Source organism: Armigeres subalbatus, chromosome 2 (genome assembly GCF_024139115.2).
Source record: "Armigeres subalbatus isolate Guangzhou_Male chromosome 2, GZ_Asu_2, whole genome shotgun sequence".
Lineage (NCBI taxonomy): Eukaryota > Metazoa > Arthropoda > Insecta > Diptera > Culicidae > Armigeres > Armigeres subalbatus.
This window is the reverse complement of record NC_085140.1, coordinates 148,355,961-148,383,559: the sequence shown is the minus strand read 5'-3', so window position 1 is coordinate 148,383,559 and position 27,599 is coordinate 148,355,961. Positions and strand designations below refer to the sequence as shown.

The 27,599-nt window shown below is 38.6% G+C and overlaps 1 protein-coding gene across 3 annotated transcripts in view; it reads right to left on the bottom strand.

Annotated features, from left to right (window-relative positions):
* LOC134210992 (band 7 protein AGAP004871) overlaps positions 1–27,599 on the bottom strand; it is a 457,813-nt gene that overhangs the window by 267,601 nt on the left and 162,613 nt on the right. The gene's annotated exons all lie outside the window — the stretch shown is intronic.

Sequence of the window (27,599 nt, the reverse complement as noted above, 5' to 3'; positions counted from 1 at the left end):
TAACACGCGTCAATACCGAAGCTCCATCACTGCTAGAGATTCAAATAGCCATCCAAAGCATGGAATCGAGCAAAGCCCCAGGGGTCGATTGCATATCAGCCGAGATGCTCAAAGCTGACCCCATGGCATCCGCTCAACTACTGCATCGTTTATTTCGTAATATCTGGGACACCGCAACTTTCCCGGTCGACTGGATGCAAGGTATCTTAGTGAAGGTGCCCAGAAAGGGTGACCTGACTGTATGCGATAACTGATGTTGCTGTGTACCGTTCTCAAAGTTCTATGCAAAATTATCCTTATCCGAATTCAGGAGAAGATCGATGCGACTCTGCGGTGGCAGCAAACCGGATTCCGTGCCGCAAGATCCTGTGTGGACCATATTGTCACGCTTCGTATCATTCTGGAGGAGGTCAACGAATTCCAAGAGTCCCTTTACTACAAAAAAGCTATCGACCGTCTCAATCACGAGAATATGTGGGGCGCCCTGAGATGCAAGGGGGTTCCTGAAAAATCATCGGCTTCATCGAAGCACAGTACGAGGCCTTTTCGTGTAGAGTGCTGCACAATATGGTTTTGTCCGACCCTATCCGGGTCGTAGATGGTGTGAGACAAGGATGTATTCTATCACCGTTACTGTTTCTAATCGTAATCGACGAGATTCTGGTAAATGCGATTGACCGTGAACCAAACCGCGGGCTGTCATGGCAGCCTATAACCATGGAGCACCTAAACGACTTCGAATTGGCTGATTGGAAGCCAAATGTCGTCAGACGGTACCAAGATCGACATAGGCGCACGGATCAAGAAAGCAAGGGATGCCTTTGCGAGTTTAAGAAATATCTGGAAAAACAGGCAGATAAGTGAACGCACCAAAATACGAATTTTCAACTCTAACGTGAAATCTGTGCTGTTATACGCTAGCGAAACATGGTGTGTATCAGTGGAGAACACTCAACGGCTGCACTGCTGCTAACCGCAAGTCGAGCACATCTGTATATGGAGGCCCATATACAGATGTGCTCGACTTGCGGTTAGCGGCAGTGCAGGTGTTCATCAACAGATGCCTGCGGTATATAATTCGGGCCTGGTGGCCTCACAACTGGATCTCAAACAACGAGCTCCATCGTCGTTGTCACCAGTGGCCCATAGCACAGAAATTCGGGATCGAAAGTGGGGCTGGGTCGGCCACACTCTACGTAGGGCGGAAACGAAGTCTGTAAACAAACATTAGACTGGAACCCAGCTCTTGGCGGCGAAGCTTCAAAGAAGAAATAAAAGAAGTCGACCGAAATCTAACCTGGCAACAGGTTAAAGCGATAGCTGGGCAACGCTCAGGATGGAGATCTTTCAAGTCGGCCCTTTGCACCACCGGAGGTGTACAGGATTCATAAGTAAAGTAAGTAAGATATATTTTGTGCCAGCGCCTGATACAACTTTTAAATCCTTGTCTTTATTTAGGAACGTGCTTGAGGGAAAACTGTGTATTGATTCTCTTTTCTAACTTTCAAAGAGAGCTTATTTTTCGTTTTATGCAAATAGGCACAGTCTCTAACTTGCTCCATATTTTTTTCAACAACATAAACTACGTTGAGCTATTTCTAGTTTCTTTTCTCATGAGATGCCATTCAGTTATTCAGTTTTAACTCGCAAACTGACGAATGATTTATTATAATTTTTGTATTATTCAATTTATTTAAGCTTCATTAATAAGCTAGAGACAAAAAAAATCCCGAGACCCCTCAAACTCATCGAACTTGCGCAAATTTCAAGTTAGTTTTACTGAAATAATAACGATAAAAGAACTCAATAAATGGTTGAAAGAACGTCAGAAACCAGTTCCGAAGCGAATGCAAATTAAAAGCTTTTTAAGCTGTTATAGTCCCATCCAAATAAATATTACAAACATTGTTGTTTTGAATTTGAATCGAATCAGATATAAAATCTCGTTGATATTATTTTATGGCTCAGAGATAATAGGAATGTATTGGGTTCTAAAAGTTCAAGAAAAATTGTTTAGCTCTTCTTTAGTGGAATGTTTTCACTGTCATAAGACGAGTTTAGCACAATTCTACAGACGCTGAAGCCGACCTTACAGTTGAGGTCGAAATACGTATATGTAAAAGTATTACGAGGTGGAAGAGTTCTAAAAGTTGTTAAAAAAAATGGTTAATTCCGTGATAGAAAAAAAATGCTTTAGAATTCTGAAGAGTCTATTCAGATTAAACACGATTTTCATCTTTTTAGTATCAAGTAATTCAACGTAAATATCGCCGTCGTCGGGTTGACAATTAAGTGCAGACGAAGGCTTCATAACGCAAGTATGAAAAACGAACACACGCATCAAACAACACAGCTTTATTCATCAAGCTGAGTCAAAGGTGTATTTACATTTCATTATCATTTAGTATTTAGCCAATATCTCATGCCACAACTCAGCTTAATATACTAAATGATAACCCTTATTATCTAGCGTTTCACTCAATGAATATTAGACAAATAACAATGTACTGTTAGACAAAGTTGTAGAAGAAACATAGTGCAAACTTCATAATACAACACATTTCGGAATTCAACATGTGGCATAAATTATTGGCTAAACACTAAATGATAACGAAATGATAAGTTCAAACCCTGGTGGGTCTTCTAGCAAATTTTCGGAGTTTTCCTATAGCCCTTACTCATACTTTGTTCACGATAAAAGCCAAAGTTAAAATGAATATTTCAAAATCACTTACATAACCAAAGATCCGTATTTCATACATACCTGAAAAGAAACGAAATAATTCTTAATCGGATTTCCACATATAGAAGAAATATTATTGATATCTATTCAAGTTATCACATTCGCCAAATATGTCATTGAGATAACTTATGTCATTGACATGATTAAGAATCAACAAATGTCACTACAAGTATTGCTTTCGAATGACTATCCTAAAAATACGACGCATGGAATATTAAAATTCATTATCTCATTACTAATGTAAAATTCATGTCAGCTCAACTTGAGGGCTGTTTGCCAGCTACTAATAGTACCCGGACTGCACCGAGTACCGCCTACCAGAACTCCGAACCCCCAAATTACGCCACCGGAAAGCTGTGAACTCACATCACATAATCTGACCATAGGCCATATGGAAAATGTGAATCCTAAATGCACACAAAAACATTCCACCCGAACAAAGCACCCCCATTCTAAGCTTGCTCGCCAGCCCGTCCTTGCCAGCAAGCAGATCAACCAGACAGTTTCGAGCTCATTTTCAATTCATTACGACGAGTGCTCGTGTTTGTACTTCTGTTTGGATTCACAAATAAACCCCTGACGCTGCTATTATGCCGACCCGAATTGCGGGCCCATTCCATTCTATGAGTAGGATGGGTCCATATAAAAGGGAAGACAGTATTGTTCAAATGTCATTTCGTTCTCACGACATGGTGAGAAGCATTTGTTTTTAAAATGTATAAAATTCATCACTATTTTATTAGGAGTTTAGTAGTCGAGTTCTGATCCATTTGAATTCATTGTTTTGTTCGTACATGTCTTAACAGATGCATTTGAGATTGTAATAAAACGATGGTTTGTCCTTTTTTGCCCCATTGCATCCTTTTGCGCCTTGGTCATGAAACCACAATTGTAAAACCCCATTACCCAAGCTGCTCCTCGTGTTCCGTGCTCCAATCTGAATTAGAGATGATGGCTCTCTGTTTTTCGCACTCCATCGAAATCTGAAAGCGATTCCAGGACGGCCAAACTCTATTATCATTCCGCTCGAGGGTAATTTAATTTACAAATATTTATGGCTCGCAGCTTTTGGAATTATAATGGAAGCGAATGGCCGCCACAGCAGCCAGCAGCATCTCGCTCGCACCCAGATCCTTGAACTGGCTGGTCAAGTAGTGGCAGCAGCCGTAGCAGTAGGGCTCCTGTTCAGCACAACGACGTCGATGCTTTGAATGAAATTTTGTTGACGTTTGAAGTTTATCTCCTAGCTTACGATATCTCAATAAGAGCTCCGACCGCAACTTGAAATGAGAGGTGGGTTGCGGTTGTCGGTTCTGTAGCTATGCTTGAAACATCGGCAACAGAAAGATGAGTGGTACAAGTGTACAACGTTAGGGCAGATATGACGATGCTGTGGGCTGACGCAATACTGTTAGTGCGTTAAGTGCAAACAAATTTTTCGGTTAAAAGAAACTTCAAGTGCTTTAAAACAAAAGATCAAACGAATTTCGTAAAGAATGAATTCATTTAAATAACATTCAATGGAATTAATAATTTTCAGTGTTTTACCCAAGTAATAAAAATTCTGTATCATTTAATTGGCTGTACAGAACATAATATGCATAGATAGCTAACGATATTTTCTTATTTATGCTAATAATAATCAATATCGATTATAAAAAAAAATCTTCAGCATTTTTGAGAACCTTGTGCAAATAGTGGCCCGGTCTCAGCGAGAATTACTCATTTAGTCATTTATGAAACGAACAATTTAGTATAACTTGGTTCAATTCAAACAAAATTTAGAACACGTTTAATCTATTCATAGGAAACGATTATAGAGACGTTGAGAGGGTCATTTGAAATCCGGGAGGTTATGGAGATTGTGTATTGTTTAGAAAACAACAAATTCAGTATGACTTCTGAAACCCTTAGACATATTTCAAATTCCTCATTCTTTAGTTCATCCAAGGATCCTTGATATTGAACAATTTTCCAAGACTCAATTGACCGAATTCAAAAAAAAATAGGAAATCATCGATTATAATTTGTTTATTCTTTTCTTTATTTGGTAGGCACTGTGTTAAGGGTATGCGATAACACACTTTTTTCTAACGAAACGAAACGAAATTTAAAAGGTCTATGTTGATTCGAAACGAACCGAAACGAAATATGGTTTACTTTCGAGATTTCGAAACGATACGAAATCAAGGTCCATTGAATTCGAAATTTTACGAAACGAAACGAAATTTTATTTTTTTTCCGCGGATTTTTTTTTTTAGTTGGTTTTACATTATATACGCAATTCTAATTTAACTTTTTCGAAGTTAAATATCTGTTTTGCAACCAATAGAGCTATAATTACAGAAAAAGCAGTCTATTTGTGATAAATTGCCGCGTTTGCCGCTATATTTTATTCAAGACTGGAATCAAGGACCACTCCCATTCTTGATTTCTGATAGCATTCCAGATAAGGATCTCAAAAGTAAAACATGAGTATCACTAGTGTCCAATCTACGAATTACACTGTAATAATGCTAATGCTATGCTAATTCTAAAAGGCGATACTCCAGCATTTGTGTCGCTTTCAAAGGAATTCATCGTGGAGCGAGTGGTCTTGAATTTGATCATTTTTTTATCAATTCAGTTTTATATCAGTAAGTATGTAAAAATATAGAAATTGTTGTATGTTTGTCCTTGTATATGTGTGTGCATATGAGGCATGTAAAAAGCTCACGACTCCTCAATGTTCCTTACATATTGTACAAATAGTAAAAAATAGCGTAGCTTAGCTTGATTAATTGTACACATCGTAGTTGCTAATACTAATTGACCGAGAAACAGCGAATATGCATAGCTTACCAATTGAATAATCTGCTTGGGATAATAAAAAGTCATTGTACTTGCTTCGGAGTTTCCAATTCATCACCAATAACGACGCTGGTCACGTCCCTACCCGATCAATAATGCATAACAAAATTATAACAAAAGGAGTTTTTTATTTCAGAAAAATATTGTAACAAAATGTGTTATAAATTTTGCTGGTTAGTTGTTAAAATAACAAAAATTATATCAAAAATACCTCTAGCCATAACACAATTGAAACAGAGGTTGATACCTTCATATCAACATTATAACAAACGTGGATATAATTTTTCTGTACAAGAATCTACTTTCAAGGTAATTGCCTACATCCCGGATACAAATCTGGTACGCTACCACGATGGATTTCCATCCATAATGTAGGCAATTAACTGTGTTCCTTATTGTAGATCCAGTTGAAAACCGAACTGAGCTCTCGCGACAATCGCATTTTCTCCCATTTTTGGATGTCGCAACTGCATCGCGAGTAGTGCGCATCTATGCCATAGCCGTGCGCCATCCTGCGCACCACTCGCGATGCAGTTGCGACACTTGGAAATGGGAGAAAATGCGATTGTCGCGAGAGCTCAGTTCGGTTTTCAACTGGATCTACAATATGTATTAATATCAGAGGAGCGACATCCAATTTTTTGACGTAAACTACGTCTAAGGGGAAGACTCGGATACAGGGTGACAAATGAAAATTTCCAAATTCGAGACCGTCACGAAATGATGTAAGATTTTGAACTTTAATAGCGCCTTTATCTTCCGATGGATTTTGAGATTTATATATCAATCGATTCGGAAATTCTCTATCAATTTGTTAATTATATTGAAACTTTGGGTTATGAAGGTTAAAATAGGGTATCGGATCATTCTGGCAGCACCTCTTTTCTTGTCCGCAAGAGTCTCGTTTCGGCCGTCGCCGTTCAGTGCGGTTGGCTTTTGACTCTCCTTTTGTGCGGTGTTTCGCACAAAAGTAGAACAATGGAGCCGGACCAGTGACCGCGGTCGAAAGAAATGTAACAAAAATGCGTAATGTAGTGCATGGTGTATAAAAGTGATCCAGATAGGGGCATGTTTGTGCAGGCATGAGACGATCAATTGTTACCAATGCCAATGCCCTTGCTAGTAATGCAATCAATTTATATTAAAAAACGACTTTGGAAAATGCATTTTTTTTGCAAACTGAAAACTAATAAGGCCGTTACATATATTTATTAAAAATTATGGTCTCCGCAAAGTCAAGGGGAGGAGGTAATCTTCTTCTTCTTCTACTGAATCGAGCGGCATGAAAATTTGAATGCAGAGGTTTTTGGGGCCGGGGAAGGTTCTTAAGATGGTTAGAGACCCCTCTCCTCTTTGAAACCTGGCTCATATACAAATGAAACACCAATTTCATCATAACTCGAGATCAAGCAAATGGAAACAAATCTGGCGTGTGGAGGTTTTGGAAGAGAAGATATGTTTCTGTGGTGGTTTGTAACGCCTCCCCCTTCTGGAAAGGGGGGCTCCCATACAAATGAATTAAAAATTTCTGCATAACTCGAGAATTAATCAGAGAATAAATCAATTTTAGGCGAAGCAAAGTTCGACGGGTCTGCTAGTAAAAAATAAATATTAAAATAAAAAAAAATAAAAAAAACTCCTCGGATTTGTTAAAGAATGTTTTGAAAGTTCTCAAAATTTACCGGAATTTTTTTTTTGATGCCCCTCAAGTTGTTATTTTTGAGCAAAACAATTCGAAGAGGGGGGGGGGGGTGTGGTTGAGACATATTTAAAAAAAATATTTATATCGGCCTAATAATATTTTGTCCAATTAAATGCGCGCCTGAATCAGAAGGATTTAACTTTGATTCAGGAAGTGTGAATGCACTTAAGATATTTTTATAATACGTGGGTGCAATAATGCGGTACTTATTGTACACGACGAAAGCTTCGGAACGCATACTATCTTGAAACGGGCTATATGAGATACAATAGAGCTATCACCTTCTTGCTCGCTGATTCAAAAGTTGCAATGATATTAATAAAATGTTTGCGCGAATATTTTACCCATAATGACACTCAATGTTGGTAGAATCATACTCGAATCTGAATCATCTAGGTTTCATGCACGAGCTAACTCGCTTGCGATTCTGTAGGGGAAGCATCGCGCTTGAGTTTCTCGGCCAGAATCGCATCGCTTCGCTCACTCACCGAAAAATGATTTCGTTCTAAAAAGCATCAAAACGCAATCGAGACGTATGTTTTGTTTATATATAGTTATTATTAGCCATTGTTTTAGACGAAAAATAGTTATTTCAATGCATTCAACAATGAAGAACACGTAAATATCATGCAATGATGCAAATTGCGATTCAAATCATGAGCAAATCTCTCGGCCATAATTGTGATGGGATTTGACTCACGCATGGTTTGAATCGCCGATGAGATTTGAGATTTTCAGATTTTACCAACACTGGTGACACTGCCAGACAGTAGGAGTTAGAATGTAATAACACACACACTATCTTTTCCCGTCCGCGCACCACAACCAAATTAATTGGGTTTTGGTACATGATTGACATTTTATGATTTCTAGTGATGCACGAAAAACAAGATATGCCCATGATTGGAATGTTTTTGAATAATAAATGTTGCAAACGGAAAAGAGAATGCTTCCTTAGGGCTTCTTCTATTGAAATATTTCATCAAATGCTTCAAAACCCAAATGTAGGCAATTCGGATCCAAGAAAGGCATCATTACCTCTGAAGACTAAATTTGGGTTTTCATAGTAAATTTTTTAAACAATTGTCGTATCCAACAATTTTCATATCTTTAGATACGCTAGTTTTGTTCGAAACCAGTAACATAAGTAATCAAATGAATTTTCTAAAAATATTCATGTATGATGGCACTACAATCCTCAATGAACAAAACTGCCTTACGTAGTTTACGTTGGGCGGTTGTGTCTTGTACATAACCCTTCTGATTTTTACTATGGATTTTGACAGGTTTGCCTGTTCGTTCTTTTCTGGGGGATAAATTTATCCCCCAGTGTCAAATTACCCCAATACTGATTTATTTTGCAATAGTATGTGCGTGAATTTTGAATGTTTACGTTTTTACAGGAGAATATGATGCAAAACGCCCATACCACTCAATAATGCAACATGATACAATCATGAGAAAATAGAGAAAAATTTAACGAGTTATCAATTAAAACAATTTTACACTCGATTCCATGCTTCAAACTTAAGAATGTTCAACTTATTTGCTCAATTATTTAGAATGCTAGTTGCACAAGGTACTGTCTATGACTTTGTTCGTTTTATATCATTTTCACCCTCGCAATTGTTTATGTTGCATTCGCAGTGCACTCGTATTGGTGATTCAGAAAAGATGTGACAAAGATGGCGTAGCTTGTCATCCCCGTGATTAATATCGAGCGGGTTCAAGTTATACTGAAGGTGATTACCTCCGATTTTGTTTCCAATGTCTACAAAAAATGTAGGCAATTATTTTGTAAAAATAATCATAACTAATGTTGTTATAATTTTGATATGAAATAAAACTGGCCGAAGACACATTTTTATCGAATTATCTAATTATAACACACGTTGTTTTAAATAACAACCATTGATATGATTGAGATATAATTTTGTTATGCATTCCTGATCGGGTACAGTCAATTTAGGATTAGGAGAGGAAGATTAGTTTCCCGAGCACATGAGCACAACAATTTATGTGTATTATACTCGGACTTATAGTAATAACCCGATTTTATCACCCCATTGGTGAATTTTGAGGCAATAAAATATTTTCAATTTTTAAATTCATTTTACAAATAAAATTCAGTGTATGCCTTGGAAAGGTAAAATGCGTGTACGGTACCCGTATTTCTTGTCCAGAAGACTTCAAAAAATTTTGATAGATACTCAGAAATTATTTATAATAAACCACAGACGATTAAAGTTATTTCATGAAAATCATTATTATCTGTAGTATTATTTACAAAAATAAAAAGAACGACTAAAATTTTTAAATTTTTTTGGGGTGACAAAATCGGGCCGAAAACGTGATAAAATCGGGGGTAGACAAAATCGGGGATAGACATAATCGGGGAGTGACAAAATTCGAATTTGATCACATTTGAGTTGCTGCATTACCAAATCGGGTTAGTTGGTTAGTTGAAAAGGTAATTCATGTGAAGCCGACGTAAACGACTAAACGAAGTTATTTTGAAAACCCGAAGACGAAAACCGTGTTTCAAATCAATGTGCTTCGTTTAATAAGCCTCTACAACACGATCGATTCTGCACTACATAATTTTGTGCTCTTCGATGCAGACATTATTTTTTTAATCTCGTATTCTCACGCACTAGCTAGCATGACCAACATCAACACGATCGATAGCACAATGATTGAAAAAATGTCTGCTCGCGAGGCAGATTTTTTTTCCAGTTTGCGTTCCCTAGACTATAGCTACCGTCCCGTGACCAGCAGCAACACGATCGATTCTGCACTCATATTGTGCAAATAGTCAAATAATATCACAGAGTCTGAGCTTTTTATTCTTACTTTTAGGCAAGATTCTTATTGTTGCTTGAACGTAAAACGTTGCATTATATGTATTTTCCTTAGGGCCTTCCTAACTCTTAAGCGGTGCTTACTCATGTGCTTAAACCTGGTTTGAGGCCTAAGCGGAGGTAAAGAAAGTGGCCTTTAATAAGAAAGATGCGCTAAAAAAACTTCACAATTAAATTTACACTCTAAGTCTGACGTTTTAAGTATTGAGTTGGATCATTTTTGTAAAACATAGGATAGAATAGTTAAAGATACTTTTCGTTTTCTTTTAGATATTTCTAACAAAACACTGAAGACGTTTCATAGAAGAAAACTAAACACGTATTTGTCGACTCATAATGGGATTACCACATAAGCGTTAATAGAAAACGCGAATGATCAGTTATTGACCGACCCAACTGACCAGCTGAAACGCTGGTTCGAGCACTTCGAACAACTTTTCAAGTGCCAACCAGGCCATCACCACCTCGGCATGATCTGCCTAGGATCCGACGTATAACACGTGTCAATACCGAAGCTCCATCACTGCTAGAGATTCAAACAGCCATCCAAAGCATGAAATCGAATAAAGCCCCAGGGGTCGACCGCATATCAGCCGAGATGCTCAAAGCTGACCCCATGACATCCGCTCAACTACTGCATCGTTTATTTCGTAATATCTGGGACACCGCAACTTTCCCGGTCGACTGGATGCAAGGTATCTTAGTGAAGGTGCCCAAAAAGGGTGACCTGACTGTATGCGATAACTGGCGAGGCATTATGTTGCTGTGTACCGTTCTCAAAGTTCTGTGCAAAATTATCCTAGCCCGGATTCAGGAGAAGATCGATGCGACTCTCCGGCGGCAGCAAGCCGGATTCCGTGCCGGAAGATCCTGTGTGGACCATATTGTCACGCTCCGCATCATTTTGGAGCAGGTCAACGAGTTCCAAGAGTCCCTTTACTTGGTATTCATTGACTACGAAAAAGCTTTCGACCGTCTCAATCACGAGAATATGTGGGGCGCCCTGAGACGCAAGGGGGTTCCTGAGAAAATCATCGGCCTCATCGAAGCACAGTACGAGGCCTTTTCGTGTAGAGTGCTGCACAATGGGGTCCTGTCCGACCCTATCCGGGTCGTAGCTGGTGTGAGGCAAGGATGTATTCTATCACTGTTACTGTTCCTCATCGTAATCGATGAGATTCTGGTAGATGCGATTGACCGTGAACCAAACCGCGGGCTGTTATGGCAGCCTATAACCATGGATCACCTAAACGACTTCGAATTGGCGGATGACGTTGCTCTACTCGCGCAACGGCGCTCAGATATGCAGAGTAAGCTCAACGACCTTGCCGATCGCTCCTCCTCGGCAGGTTTAGTCATCAACGTCAACAAAACCAAATCGTTGGATGTAAACACGGTGACTCCTTCCAGTTTCACAGTAGCCGGGCAACCAGTGGAGAATGTTGAAAGCTTTCAATATCTTGGTAGCCAAATGGCGTCAGACGGCGGTACCAAGATCGACATAGGCGCACGGATCAAGAAAGCAAGGGCTGCCTTTGGGAAAAAAAATCAGAAGGGTTATGTACAAGACACAACCGCCCAACGTAAACTACGTAAGGCAGTTTTGTTCATTGAGGATTGTAGTGCCATCATACATGAATATTTTTAGAAAATTCATTTGATTACTTATGTTACTGGTTTCGAACAAAACTAGCGTATCTAAAGATATGAAAATTGTTGGATACGACAATTGTTTAAACAATTTACTATGAAAACCCAAATTTAGTCTTCAGAGGTAATAATGCCTTTCTTGGATCCGAATTGCCTACATTTGGGTTTTGAAGCATTTGATGAAATATTTCAATAGAAGAAGCCCTAAGGAAGCATTCTCTTTTCCGTTTGCAACATTTATTATTCAGAAACATTCCAATCATAGGCATATCTTGTTTTTCGTGCATCACTAGAAATCATAAAATGTCAATCATGTACCAAAACCCAATTAATTTGGTTGTGGTGCGCGCGAGTAGTAAACGTTGCGGACGGGAAAAGATAGTGTGTGTGTTATTACATTCTAACTCCTACTGTCTGGCAGTGTCACCAGTGTTGGTAAAATCTCAAAATCTCAAATCTCATCGGCGATTCAAACCATGCGTGAGTCAAATCCCATCACAATTATGGCCGAGAGATTTGCTCATGATTTGAATCGCAATTTGCATCATTGCATGATATTTACGTGTTCTTCATTGTTGAATGCATTGAATTAACTATTTTTCGTCTAAAACAATGGCTAATAATTATATATAAACAAAACATACGTCTCGATTGCGTTTTGATGCTTTTTAGAACGAAATCATTTTTCGGTGAGTGAGCGAAGCGATGCGATTCTGGCCGAGAAACTCAAGCGCGATGCTTCCCCTACAGAATCGCAGGCGAGTTAGCTCGTGCATGAAACCTAGATGATTCAGATTCGAGTATGATTCTACCAACACTGAGTGTCATTATGGGTAAAATATTCGTGCAAACATTTTATTAATATCATTGCAACTTTTGAATCAGGGAGCAAGAAGGTGATAGCTCTATTGTATCTCATATAGCCCGGTTCAAGAACGTATGCGTTCCGAAGCTTTTGTCGTGTACAATAAGTACCGCATTATTGCACCCACGTATTATAAAAATATCTTAAGTGCATTCACACTTCCTGAATCAAAGTTAAATCCTTCTGATTCAGGCGCGCATTTAAATGGTCAAAATATTATTAGGCCGATATAAATAATTTTTTTAAATATGTCTCAAACACCCCCCCCCCCCCTTCGAATGGTTTTGCTAAAAAATTACAACTTGAGGGGCAAAAAAAAAAATTTCCGGTAAATTTTGAGAATTTTCAAAACATTCTTTAACAAATCCGAGGAGTTTTTTTTATTTTTTTTTTTTCATTTTAATATTTATTTTTTACTAGCAGACCCGTCGAACTTTGCTTCGCCTAAAATTGATTTATTCTCTGATTAATTCTCGAGTTATGCAGAAATTTTTGATTCATTTGTATGGGAGCCCCCCTTTCCAGAAAAGGGAGACGTTACAAACCACCACAGAAACATATCTTCTCTTCCAAAACCTCCACACGCCAGATTTGTTTCCATTTGCTTGATCTCGAGTTATGATGAAATTGGTGTTTCATTTGTATATGAGCCAGGTTTCAAAGAGGAGAGGGGTCTCTAACCATCTTAAGAACCTTCCCCGGCCCCAAAAACCTCTGCATTCAAATTTTCATGCCGCTCGATTCAGTAGAAGAAGAAGAAGATTACCTTCTCCCCTTGACTTTACGGAGACCATAATTTTTAATAAATATGTGTAACGGCCTTATTAGTTTTCAGTTTGCAAAAAAAATGCATTTTCCAAAGTCGTTTTTTAATATAAATTGATTGCATTACTAGCAAGGGCATTGGCATTGGTAACAATTGATCGTCTCATGCCTGCACAAACATGCCCCTATCTGGATCACTTTTTATACACCATGCACTACATTACGCATTTTTGTTACATTTCTTTCGACCGCGGTCACTGGTCCGGCTCCATTGTTCTACTTTTTGTGCGAAACACCGCACAAAAAGGAGAGTCCAAAAGCCAACCGCACTGAACGGCGACGGCCGAAACGAGACTCTTGCGGACAAGAAAAGAGGGTGCTGCCAAAATGATCCGATACCCTATTTTAACCTTCATAACCCAAAGTTTCAATATAATTAACAAATTGATAGAGAATTTCCAAATCGATTGATATATAAATCTCAAAAATCCATCGGAAGATAAAGGCGCTATTAAAGTTCAAAATCTTACATCATTTCGTGACGGTCTCGAATTTGGAAATTTTCATTTGTCACCCTGTATCCGAGTCTTCCCCTTAGACGTAGTTTACGTCAAAAAATGAAATATCTGGAAAAACAGGCAGATAAGTGAACGCACCAAAATACGAATTTTCAACTCTAACGTGAAATTTGTGCTGTTATACGCTAGCGAAACATGGTGTGTATCAGTGGAGAACACTCAACGGCTGCAGGTGTTCATTAACAGATGCCTGCGGTATATAATTCGGGCCTGGTGGCCTCACAACTGGATCTCAAACAACGAGCTCCATCGTCGTTGTCACCAGAGGCCGATATCAACAGAAATTCGGGATCGGAAGTGGGGCTGGGTCGGCCACACTCTACGTAGGGGCGGAAACGAAATCTGTAAGCAAGCATTAGACTGGAACCCAGCGGGACATCGCAGCAGAGGCAGACCCAGAGGCTCATGGCGGAGAAGCCTCAATAAAGAAATAAAAGAAGTCGACCGAAATCTAACCTGGCAACAAGTTAAAGCGATAGCCGGGCATCGCTCAGGATGGAGATCTTTCAAGTCGGCCCTTTGCACCACCGGAGGTGTACAGGATCCATAAGTAAGTTAATAGAAAAAGCTGTATAACATAAAAATGTAAAATCAAAAAGCTGTATTTTATGATTTTGTTCAGCGGCGCAGCCAAATTTTTCGATAATAAAAAGCATGGTTCAAGTTCAAATTTGTTTCGAAATTCCGCGAAATTCCGTTAAATTTAGTTAGAAGCTAGTTTTTTCTAGCGAAATTTTTGTAATTTTACGAAACGAAACGAAATCAAGAAATCAGATTTCGCCATGCTCAAACTCCGTGAAATTTCGTTTCGAACCACCTGAAACGAAATTTTTCGAAATACCGCATATGCTTACTCTGTATTTCTTAACCGCTACTGTGCCGAGATCTACTGTAGTATTCTGCTGTACAGAATTCACACAGAAACTATTTTTAGATTTTCCATTACCATTATTGTTGTCGTTGCCAGTCCATCTCATCGTGAGTTCATTGTGTCCATTTGTTCATGTCGTGTATTCGATGGTTGTTGCATTGTTCGGTTGCCATTTATCCGGGTAACGTTGGAGGAATGCCTCCGAGAAGAACAAGTTGTCAGTCGTCATCAGGCAGCCATGACGGTAAGGCGTGTACCCCAAACGCCACCGCATGAGCTGTGGATCCGGCGACTGACGAGGGTTTGGTGGAGGGGCTGGGATCGAACCCATGACCATCCGCTTGTAAGGCGAACGTGAAGCCAACTACGCTACGGGACCTCCCCTATATCGATAATAATATTTTCACGGTTTGAACATCTATAATAATATTATCACTGATATGGAAATGCTAATATCATCTTCCAAACTTAGACGTATACATGTTCATGATAGAATTAGAGGCGAAAGTATAGAATTGATAGTTCCGTTAGGATACGGCAGGCATGAAGAATGTTTTTATAGAAGTCGATTTGAAAGGGCAATATTTGTGATGGCACATATCGCACGACCTTCCTTCTGCCAAGCTCCCGTATGAAGGGGGAGGGAAGAATATCAGTGTGGAAGCTGATATATCTCCACTGGCCAGGGGGCCATTGCATTGGCATGAAGCCATTTTGCATAACGGCATTTAGCATAGCCTTATTTGGCATGAAGGGCAGTTGGCATAATTTTGAAAAGCATCAAAAGTGATGATCATTTGGCATAACGGACTTTTAATGTATTTTCTGTGTGCTGAAATAAAGCCACGATGGTGAAAATAACTGAAAGCTTAAATCAATGATGAATGTTACCCCTCCATCGGAATCATGGTTTTCCAAGTGAAAAGCAATGATTGATGTGTTTCCTTCTGGATGGTGGATGTGATTGCTGCTTGACCACGTTGCTACCACGTGGATTGTCCTTTCTTGAAAAATAGGCGTTTGCCCGGAATAAGGCATCGGTGGATATGATTCCTTCACAGAAAAAAATAATGAAAAGTAATCGACGCGTAAGTAATAAAGGCGTGGAAAATTACACTATTCTGGCCGTACATGGATCTTTTCCAACAAGTTCGGCCTAAATGTATGCAATTTACATAGCATTATGACACTTATTCGTATAAAAAGTGACATAATGCAATAGAAATTGCATACATTCAGGTGATAATATCGTTTAAATTTACGCTCTTTTTGGCATTCCCTTTATGTGCATTACTTTCGTGTAAATTTCAACAACTTTTTCTATCTGTGTTCTTTAGAAATAAGTATTTGACCAGAATAAGGGGATTGTGGGTTCGATTCCTAGAAGCCCTCCTTAGCCGTGCGGTAAGATGCGCGGCTGCAAAGCAAGACCATGCTGAAGGTGGCTGGGTTCGATTCCCGATGCCGGTCTAGGCAATTTTCCGTTTGAAAATTGTCTCGACTTCCCTGAGCATAAAAGTATCACCGTGTTAGCCTCAGGATATACGAATGCAGAAATGGTGACTTGACTTAGAAACCTCGCAGTTAATAACTGTGAACTTGTATGGGGGGCATTTTCATTTGTAGACCAAAACGAATCATCTTTCAGCTTATTTTCCATGGTCTCTAAAGAAAAAACTTCTCGTGTCTTTGCGAAAAGCGAAAGATCTTTTTGGCCACCCCCGGAACATCAGTGGGTTCCCCGGGGGAACCTGTAGTAGAGAATTTTTTTGTTTGCAGGCCAAAACTAATAAGTCTGTAAAACACAACAGCCTTAATTTCCACTCCAATATCTTCAGAGGGTGCCCCAACAAACAATTATAGCTGAACAAGCAAGTTTTTTAGCTGAAGAAGATTGTGTTTGATTGAATAAGTATTCGATCAGCTACCTATGTTTATTGGGGCCTCAGAGGAACCTCTTAGGGTTGACATTTTCCGTTTGTAAACCAAAAAGAGCCATGCGACAGCTTATTCTTTATGGTTTCTAACGAATAAGCTTCTGGCTTATTTGCAAAGGACGGAAGTCCTCGTTGGTTACTCTCGAAACCTCACGGAGTGCCCCGGAGGTCCCTGTATGCAGGCTAGAATGTACCTTGCAATAGCTTTGTCGTCATGGTTTCTCACAAATAGTTTTTTCATGAGCTTCTAAAGGCTCCTCACATGCCCCGGGAAACCTGTAGAAGAGGACATTTCCGTTTTAAAACCCAAACGTGTCATGCTGCAAATAATTTTGTACGATATCGCACAAATAAACTTCTGATTAGTCTTTAAAGTTCGAAAGATCTCATTGGGTACTTCCACTAACCTCACGAAGTGCGCAGTATGAGCCAATAAGAGGGGCGATTCTGCTTGCAGATAGAAAAGTATCATGTGATAGTGCATACTTCACGATTCCTCAAGAATAAACTTCTGGTGCCTTCGTGAAGTGAAAATGACCTCTTTGGTCACACCCGGAATCTTACGGAGGTACTTGTATGAGGAAAACGTGTCATGCGTCAGCTCTTTTTTATGCTCATTATTATCACCAGAGACCTCTTTTGAATGATTTAATTTTTTAATTTAATTTTATTTTTTCCGTTAATTAACTTCAAAGTCACATAAAATCTATTATTTTCATAAATAACAATTCACTTAAATTTTATTTGTTTTTTTTTTCTAGTTTGGCTAGAACGATTTTTATTATCTTCCTCTGTCTCCGCCCCCCTCAGAGTTTCGTGGTCAAATGATTGATTAATTAATGTTGAACGTCTTAGGGGAAAATGTTACAAAGTTAAAAGACTTCATTATTCCATTTATTTCCAATGCAAGAATAGAACTAGTTGACCCTGCATAGTAGGCGAAAATGCGCGTTTTGACCTACCCAGGCAAAATTGCCATACGAATCTTAATTTTAGTTTTACACGATTTAATCAACTTTATTCGTAATTTTCGAATAAGGAAATATCATATAAACCCGTCAGAAATGATAACCAACATACCTGTTGAAAGAATGAAGAAAATCCATTCAGCTGTTTTTGAGTTATGCGGATATGAACACAGACCATTTCATCTTTATTATAAAGAAGATATAGTGGAAGCAAAAGAAATAGTGAAGTCTTTTTATTTTGTGGTCAAATTAATTGAAGGAGATCTCAATTAACAATACATAATAACGTTTTGAATATTATTTAAAAAGTCTTCATGGAAATTGATGAGATTTGCGATTTAATAAATTTATTCTTTAATTGTTTTATTCTCCACATCCCTCTATTATTAAAAAATCGATGGAACAAAAGAAAAAAATATTATTTGTTTCGGCCTAAATTAATAATTGTAAAAACCATCACTAATGAATAATTAAATTTTTCTCACTTTACACACTAATCCGAAATTTATTTGTGGACCATCATTAAAAATGACTTGTAGCATGACAAGATTTGGTCTGAAAATTGAAATGTGCCCTTTTACAGGTTCTCGTTGATCATCATGGTGTTCCGAAAGTTGCATATGAGTAGAGGTATGCACCGGTCTGAAAATCGTCGGCAGCAGCTTTTGACATAATGTTGGTTGACGGCGGCGTTTTTGGCGTCACGCCAACAGCAATTTTGGTCGGCGGCGGCGTGAATCGGCGTGTTAGTTTTTTAATATTTTTTCTGAATTCCCTCAAATATTTGTCTGATTTTTTTCGCGATATTTTCAAGACATTAACATAAGAATCTTTCATACTTCAACAAACAAATCTAAGGAACTTCCTCAAGAAATTCCCAAAATATTCATCAGGGTTTTTTAAAGATTTTCCACGGGAAAGCGCATCTGCATTCCCAAAAAAAAAATCGGAATCGAAATGAAAATGTTTGAAATTACTAAGAGATATTATTAAGAAATTCCATGGGGAATTTGCCGGCATTCTCACCTAAATTCTCTAGAATTTCCATGGGATTTTTTTTATTTTCACGGAGAACTGTTCGGCATATTTACGGAATTTTGAAGGAATTTCTTCTTGTATCTACGGAAAAATCTGTGTGTTATCCATTCAAAAATTTTCTGAAATTCCACAGCAAATTGTTCTTTAAGCGGTACGATTGTTTGGCCGGAAGACATTCGATGGAAACTCCATTTGGCTGAGATATTTAGACGAATTTTATTTGGCCGAATTGAACATTGAATTCGGTCTAATCAAACATTTCATTCGGCTAAAGGCGATATAATACCAAACCGGTAATTTGGCCGAAGCAGCCGTTCGCTTTACCAAATCGTTTAGCTAAATCAGTCATTTGGGCGAAAATTTTATTTTGGACAAAATGGTCGTTTTGCAGAAATGGCCATTTGCCCAAAGAGGTCATACAGCCAAAAATATCATTTGCTGAACGGGTTATGAGGCCAAAAATGGCCGTTTTAGAATTGTTTCGCCAAATAAATTCAAATTTCATAGCTTTATTAGCCATATCCGTCATGGCAATCCATTCAATCTAATTGTAAATACGGCCGATGATCTTTAACTTGATGGACTCCACCAAATACCGATTATTAACCAGCGAGAAGATTCAGTGTACATTGGTTTTTCGAAGGCATGTGATAAAGTTATCCACAGCCTTGTTGTCTTGACGCTGAGCCGCCTTTTCAGCCGTGTATTGTCAACTGGATTCAATCATATCCAACTTCTAGGATAGCCTTCATTAAGATTTTTGGCTCCAAATTCAACGAAACTAAGATATCTCGGGACATTCCACAAGAACTTAGAACCTCCCATTTATGTTTTATTCATCAACGACATTTGTGATCATGCGGATGGCTTGGAAATGTATTGTGCCTGCTATACTTTAATGTGTACCTCAAGCTGCTAGTAACCTATAAGGTTAGTTTTAGGAAATTTTCAATTCCAAATATTTTATTTCCTAATTGTTTTCTTTTATTTGTAGAATCTTGAAATTTTAATTTAAACCACTTTCAATCATTCATTGAAATATATATTTTTGACCAGAACCTCCAATTTTTGTTAAATTAAAAATGCAAAAAAATTAAAAGTACCTCATCTAATGGCGGTTTTGAGCATTAGAGGGTTAATCAAAACTTATCCAACAAATCCATATACAAAAATGGCAACAAAAAATACATGTAGCTTACATGATGTACGGTAATTCCCGAGAGAGTGAACATTTTACACCACCTCTTTCAACCACAATCGAACAGCCCGTAGCCCACAGTTGATTTGAACGATACAGACGCAGGCTAACAGAACGCACCAAAAACGAAACCGATACACCGAACAAAATTCTGCTGCGGTACAATTCGAGCAAATGGAATAAACACGTTCACATCCGGGTGTCGAATCTGTAACGTGTTGGTAGCGGAAATTCCCTAATGGCATATTCAGTAAGTTCTCCATTTAGGTACACGGGCATGGCTGGTCCATTTCTCGGTTTGATCTTCCTCGATTAGTCCAAATGGCACATCATGGGCATAAGAGTGTTTGAATACCCAAACGAAATCATTCGACAGCTTGTATGAATAGTCCAACACAATAAATCAATAATTGTGAAAACTCTTCCCATGGCACTAAGTTGAAAGCTAGGTCAAATTCCATCAAGAACGTAGAGCCACGAAAGAAGAAGAACACATTCAGTCAGGTACAGCCCTAATACAACATTCATTAATAATAAGCATCGGGATGCTGTAGCGCGGGAAAGTGCTGAAGCAATGTGATTTGTTATACGGGGCTTTACCGCATCAATCTACCGTACACCCGCGTGTTGTAATAAGCAATAGCGATATATCGTTTTCCGACTCTCGAGGGAAGATTCATGTGCTCCAATCTGTCACTATCGATGTCTGTCGGCCAAAGTGTTTTATTGCTCGATCGCAATAATTGTGACTGGTCGTTGATTTATGGGTTATGTGAGGAAAAGTGGAAATCAATAGCCTCTCTCTCTGGTTACGGTGACTGCCGTCGTTCGTATGTTGGGTGCCTCTGCATGGTTGGAAAAGACGGACGTGATTCGGCTGGGAGACATCACGTCATTTAGTTACGGACAATAAACATTTTGTTAACATTGCTGAGAAGGCTATCGCTTCAGAATTTTATACACGTGAAAAATTATGTTGCATGTTTTTAAGACAACACGCCACTAAAATACAAAAATTAAAACAATATTCGATTGACTGTAAATTTTCGTACACTGACAGGCATTTTTGCTTTCTGATTGACAACTAAACCACTTTCCATCACATGTTTCCGAAGCAGTACAATTTCGAGGATTAAAGTTAACTGTTATTCTCCATCAATATCCTGGGGAAATGCGACATGTCAATCTATTTCGAGTCCTATGGAAAACAACTCTCTTTTTAATATCGTACTGCTGCTGACAGTAAGCCATTATTATTCTATCAGCATCGTTCGCAAAACCTCTGTCACTGAGTAGCTGAACTCGGCAGCAGTAGCACCGTACTAATGCGACTAACGACGCACATTGTTGTGATCGGCTGACTTTAGAACGATGGCACTGGAGTGGAATGAAGTGAAGGCAATTCTCCAATTAACATAAACGATTCACATAACAATGTGACTTCCAGCATCAGGACCAGTAGTTCAGCAGAAAAGGCTGGTTAATTTAAAGCAGTAGAGGTTATGGAATGGAAAGGGATCGTGCAATCGTTTCTTACGGCTTTAGCAATTATTTTTGAATATATTTTTTAAATGATATACGTTCGTAGATATGTTAATAACATGTCAATCTTTGTAATAAATGAACTATATATAAATCCATGCAATGCCCACCATAGTTCATATTCCTAGCACAGCTATAAAAACCGGAGATAAAAATATTGTTTCGTCAAATCTTTACCAATTTTACGTAAAATTGCAGCTCCCCCTCGAATATCTGTATGCACTCCAATTTCGATTTTTTTATATGAGAAAAATACAAAATTGTATCTATCTTAAAACAACTATATATTACCTATTATTCAAGCGGCTGATTTATAATACTGTTTTGCATTAAGGACATAGTTGGAAGAGTACCACGATGGCAGCCAATATGGCACCGGACCTTCCACGGGTCAACCCCACACCTCCCGCACTCCTCACCCACCAACATTCGAATGCATCGAACAGCATCGAACGAAAGTGCAATATCCAAATTACTAACCTGCATATTTATTTACTTCCTGTGATAATTAACATGTTTCTTCATAGAGTCCTATGTATTTCGGTCCGAATTATATCATAAATCAGCAGTTTCGTGCCAATTTAATAGCCGTTCGCGATTTGGTGGGCTTATCCTGCACTTCACTTCTTCACAAAAGGCATTGAAAAAATCATGAGCAGCCCGAAATGTTGATGGAATGCCAAATAAACATCACTTTTTGAAATCAGTCACTTATTTGAAGCGAAAACTAAATAAAAACTGCTATTTTTGACCGCAAAAAAACAACTAAAAACGGATCGCGGAGCGAATGTAAACACCGGAACCGGCAGCAGCAAACTAATATTTAGGGTGGCTCAAAAATTATTTTCCTCCGCCACGCTCAGTCGAATGTTTCATATTCTGGGTGTCTTCCGATAGTTTGAGCTGGTTTGAATAGGGGCTTACCGTGCACAGGTCGTTTCAGGTTTGTATGAGAGTTGATATGGCGGGGTTGAATTTTACATTATTCTGATTGTGGCGCTTCGTCATTGGGATCTGGCAAGGGAGGAGATCATATGATTGGATGAAATATTCAAGAGCTTTGACTCCGTAGACAATGCATATTGAATTGTCGTCCCGATAGCTGGGAGTCAATTCTAATCGAGCTTGCGAATCCTTAGCATGATAATTAGGCTTCTCAGAAAGCATCAGTGAAACGTGTAATTCAACAAAATAGCCAGAATTTGTCTGTGATATCTATCGCACCAGGAGCAGATACTCCATACAAAAAGTGTGACATGGGAGTGAGCGGGGTAAAAAAATTCTATTTTCGCGTAATCAATGGATCTTTCCCAAGGTGTGGTTTTCATTCAGCTATGTGCATGGGTTCTCTTTTCCCCAGCGTTTGGAGGAGAGGTACTGTAGCCAGTGTAATGAAATGTTTAGTTTCTCATACCAGCTTTCATTCAAACTTTAACCGGCTTGTGCCCAATCAGCTTTTGTTCAAATCGGCTTTTGGAAGACACTCGGAGCATGGGACGGAATCGATTGAGCGTGGTGGAGCTGGGTCGTTTTTTGAACCACCCTACTAATATTCTTTGTTTTTTTATAAATACGACACCAATACTACTACAGTATATGACAGTTTTTATTGTACCAACACTTTCAAACCTTTGTTTTGGTACTCAACCCACCTTCACCTTAAAACCTTGCAAAAGCTGTTTGAAATTTTAGAACATACAAATTTGGAGCATTTTAATACAATCAATATATTGAAATTTCACAGTTTTGTATTATTTAAACACAGTATCTGTATAAGTTTGACGGATGTTGGTGTCGGGTACCCGATCGAATAGAGATCGATACCAGGAAGCAAGAGCAGCCGAAAAACGAACCCACCGCAGAAAGAAGAAAGAATATAAAGAACAAGTGATTAGCAAGGCGCAGGAAAAAATGGAGCAGAACGAAATGTGGAGGTTCTATGAGTCTGTTTCTCGTGCGGAGAAAGGCGGTGCCATCTCCCGCCATGTGCAACAACCAACAAGGGAATTTGCTGACAGATAAAACCGAAGTGGCTGCCAGGTGGAAGCAACACTTTGAGCCTTTGTTGAATAGTGGAAGTGACGGAGCATCGGTGAACAGAATAAATATTAGCAACGATGGACAAGCTGTGGAGTCGCCTACACTAGATGAGGTTCAAACAGTTTTTAAAGAGCTCAAAAACAATAAGGCTGCGGGGAAGGACCAGCTCCAAGCTGAACTTCTCAAACATGGCAGTGAGCAGCGTTATGAAGTTCTGCCCCATATTATGTCGAAAATATGGGAAGACGAGGAAATACCTGCTAGCAGGTTGGACGGCCTCATTTGCCCTCTCTTCAAGAAAGGGCACAGACTGGAGTGTGCCAATTACCGAGGAATAATCCTTCTTAATTCGGCGTATAAAATTATGTCCCGTATTCTGTTCAACAGATTGATACCGCTTGAAGAGTCCTTCGTCGGCGAATACCAAGCAGGTTTTCGTGAGGGCTGATCAACGACGGATCAAATGTTTACCCTGAGACACATCATCTGTTTATTGATTTCAAGACAGCGTACGATTCAGTGAAACGGAATGAATTATGGCAAATTATGCTTGAACATGGTTTTCCGGCGAATAAGGTGCTGCGGACAATACTTGGCGGTAAACAGGAGAACGGTATCTGGCGGCGTCGCATGAATCACGAGTTGTACCAGGTGTATAAAGAACTTGTTACGCTTATACAACACGGTAGGTTGGACACGTTGTACGTATGCCGGAGGACGTCAAGCGAAGATAATATTTGGTAGAGTCCCCACAAGAGGACACAGGCTTCGTGGAAGGTCGCGTACACGATGGCTTTTTTTGCAGTTGAAGAGCACCTGAGGGCATCCAATGTTCAGGCCGACTGGAAGCGATTGGCCGCGGATCGAGTCTAGTGGAGAATGTTACTCCATTCGGCGTACACTGAAAACCAAAACTACACAAAAGTGGGTTGTTTTCACTCAAAACCAAACTCAAAATTTGAGTAAAATGACTTTTCTGGCACTAGGTAGTTTGCCTTTAATCCCCTGTAAATAATTCACCCAAAGTTGAGTTTAATTTATCCAAAGCTGACCATGAACAACTCAAAATTGAGAATATTGAATTTACTCGAATTTGGGTTATTGGGCTGAGCCACCCCGGTGAGGTGTTTTGACAACAATCATGGGAAAGAAAGGGAAAACTACCTAAATTTGAGTAATTTTTCTCTGCGATATTCTCATCAGTGCGTACATTGAACTCAAAGTTTGGGTTGATTTATCTATCCGTGTAGGTTCATCGAAGAGCTGTAGCCCATCAATTATCAAGTATCACGTCCTCACAGTCAATTAGATAAGGAAAATTAGATCGGCACTCATTACTACAAGATACCGGGGAATCCTGTTTATCTCCCTGAGCGCACTGGAAAGGAATAGTATGTTGGTTGGGATGGAAATCGCCTTCGTAAACTTAACGACGCCATATTCATGGTGATACAAACGCGGAAAAGCAATGCGTGTCTAACGTTTTCTTCCCGAAGACTGATTTGATGTCTTAACTACTTCGCGACTAATAAAACATGCACTGTACTTACTTGCCCGATGGCTACTGCAAACTACTGAATATCGCGTCTGTTTCAACCGGAGCAAAGGGCAATAAAGGCGCAAATACTATTTTAGTATATCAGCAGGTATTCAAACTAATAAAACTCGGAACAAATCCAAATTTTTCATAATTGGTGACTTCAATGTCAAACACTGTTCATGGAATAATGCTCAAAGCAATTCCAATAGTAAAATTTTATTTGTAGATTGTTCTGCGGGATATTATACTATTCAATATCCCAATGGCCCAACATGTTTTTCTTCCAGTCGAAATCCTTCTACAAATGATTTAGTTTTAACGGATTCAAGTCAGCTGTGTGGCCAATTGGTAACTCATGCTGACTTTGACTCTGATCACCTTCCTGTGACGTTTAAAATCTCACAAGAAGCCATTAATAATCCAATCAGCTCTACTTTTAATTATCATTGAGCTGATTTGGATTTATATAAAACGTATATCGATAGGAATTTTGATGTTGATATTCCTCTCGATATCAAATTTATTTTGATAATGCTCTCGTATCTTTGACAAATTTAATTGTCGAAGCTAGAGGCATTGCAATTCCTAAATGTGAAATTAAATTCAACTACATTATTATTGACGACGATCTTCAGCTACTGATCCGTCTTAAAAATGTGAGGCGAAGGCAATACCAAAGAACTCGCGATCCCGCGTTGAAAGTTATTTGACGAGATTTGCAAAATGAAATTAGAAAAACCTTTCGCTGTTCTGAGAAATACCAACTTTGAGAATAATGTCTCGAAGTTGGATCCCAGGTCGAAACCATTTTGGAAATTAACGAAAATTCTTTTGAAAGAAACCTTAAAAGCCAATTCCAGCGCCTAACGAGGGAAATAAAATTTTATTAACAAATGGCGAAAAGGCTCAAAAACTTGCTCAGCAGTTCGAGAGTGCCCATAATTTTAGTCTGAGTCTCACTAGTCCAATTGAGGATCAGGTCACGCGGAGGTTCGAAGACATTCTCAATCAAGAGAATGATTTTGACCCTTCGTTGGGAACTAATTTGGATGAAGTGAGATCTATTACTAAAAAATTTAAAAATATGAAAGCCCCGGGTGATGATGGTATTTTCTACATACTTATCAAAGAACTTAATGACAGCTCTTTATCTTTTTGGTTAATTTATTTAGCAAATGTTTTAAATTGGCATACTTTCCAGATAAATGGAAAAACGCCAAAGTTGTTCCAATTTTGAAGCCGGACAAAAATTCAGTTGTGGCTTCTAGTTATCGCCCAATCAGTTAGCTTTCTTCGATAAGCAAACTGTTTGAAAAGATTATTCTAAATAGAATGATGGTTCATATTAATGACAATGCTATTTTTGCTGATGAGCAATTTGGTTTTCGCCATGGGCATTCAACCACTCAACAGTTATTAAGAGTTATGAATTTAATTCGGCTCAACAAATCTGAAGGATATTCGACTGGAGTTTTTCTTCATGATATAGAGAAAGCATTTGACAGTGTTTGGCATGAAGGTTTAATTGTAAAATTGATGAATTTTAATTTTCCTCTGTACATTATTAAACTGATCCGAAATTATTTGTCAGATCGTTCACTGCAGGTAAACTATCAGAATTCTAAATCTGATAAATTACCTGTAAGAGCTGGTGATCCCCAAGGCAGCATACTGGGGCCCATATTGTATAACATTTTTACTTCTGATTTACCTGACACCAGGGTGTCAAAAATCTTTGTTTGCAGATGAAACGGGCCTTTTAGCCAAAGGGTGAAGCCTTCGTGTCATTTGAAGTAGATTGCAAAAAAGTTTGGATATTTTCTCCACTTACTTGCAAAAATGGAAAATTTCTCTGAATGCTTCCAAAACTCAGGTTATAATTTTCCCACACAAGCCGAGAGCTTCTTATTTGAAACCTTTTAGGTAGCAGACATATTCTCACTATGAATGGGGTTCCAATCAATTGATCTAGCGAAGCTAAATATTTAGGACTTCTGCTAGATCAAAAAATAACTTTTAAAAGTCACATTGAAGTCATTCAATCATTTTGATTTACAAACATATTTTTAGACCAGCCATGTTGTATGCTGTGCCAATATGCACTAGTTGCTACAATACCAGAAAGAAGGCAGTTCAGAGGATTCAAAATAAAATTTTGAAAATGATGCCTCCGTGGTATAGTATGAATGAACTTCATAGAATTTCTAATATTGAGACATTCCAATAAATGTCCAATCAAATAATTTCCAATTTTAGACAAAAATCTTCTATTGCAACGGTTAGCCTTGTACCCATAGTACAAATCAGGTTAAGTTTAGTTTAAGTTAAAAACATTGTAATTCCTACATGGATGAATTCAACCAGAGGAAAAATCTTAACTGCCAGAGGCAATTGAAAGGTATTCACAATAACTAAACATGTAACATAGCAAATAAGGATGGAAAGGGTGGT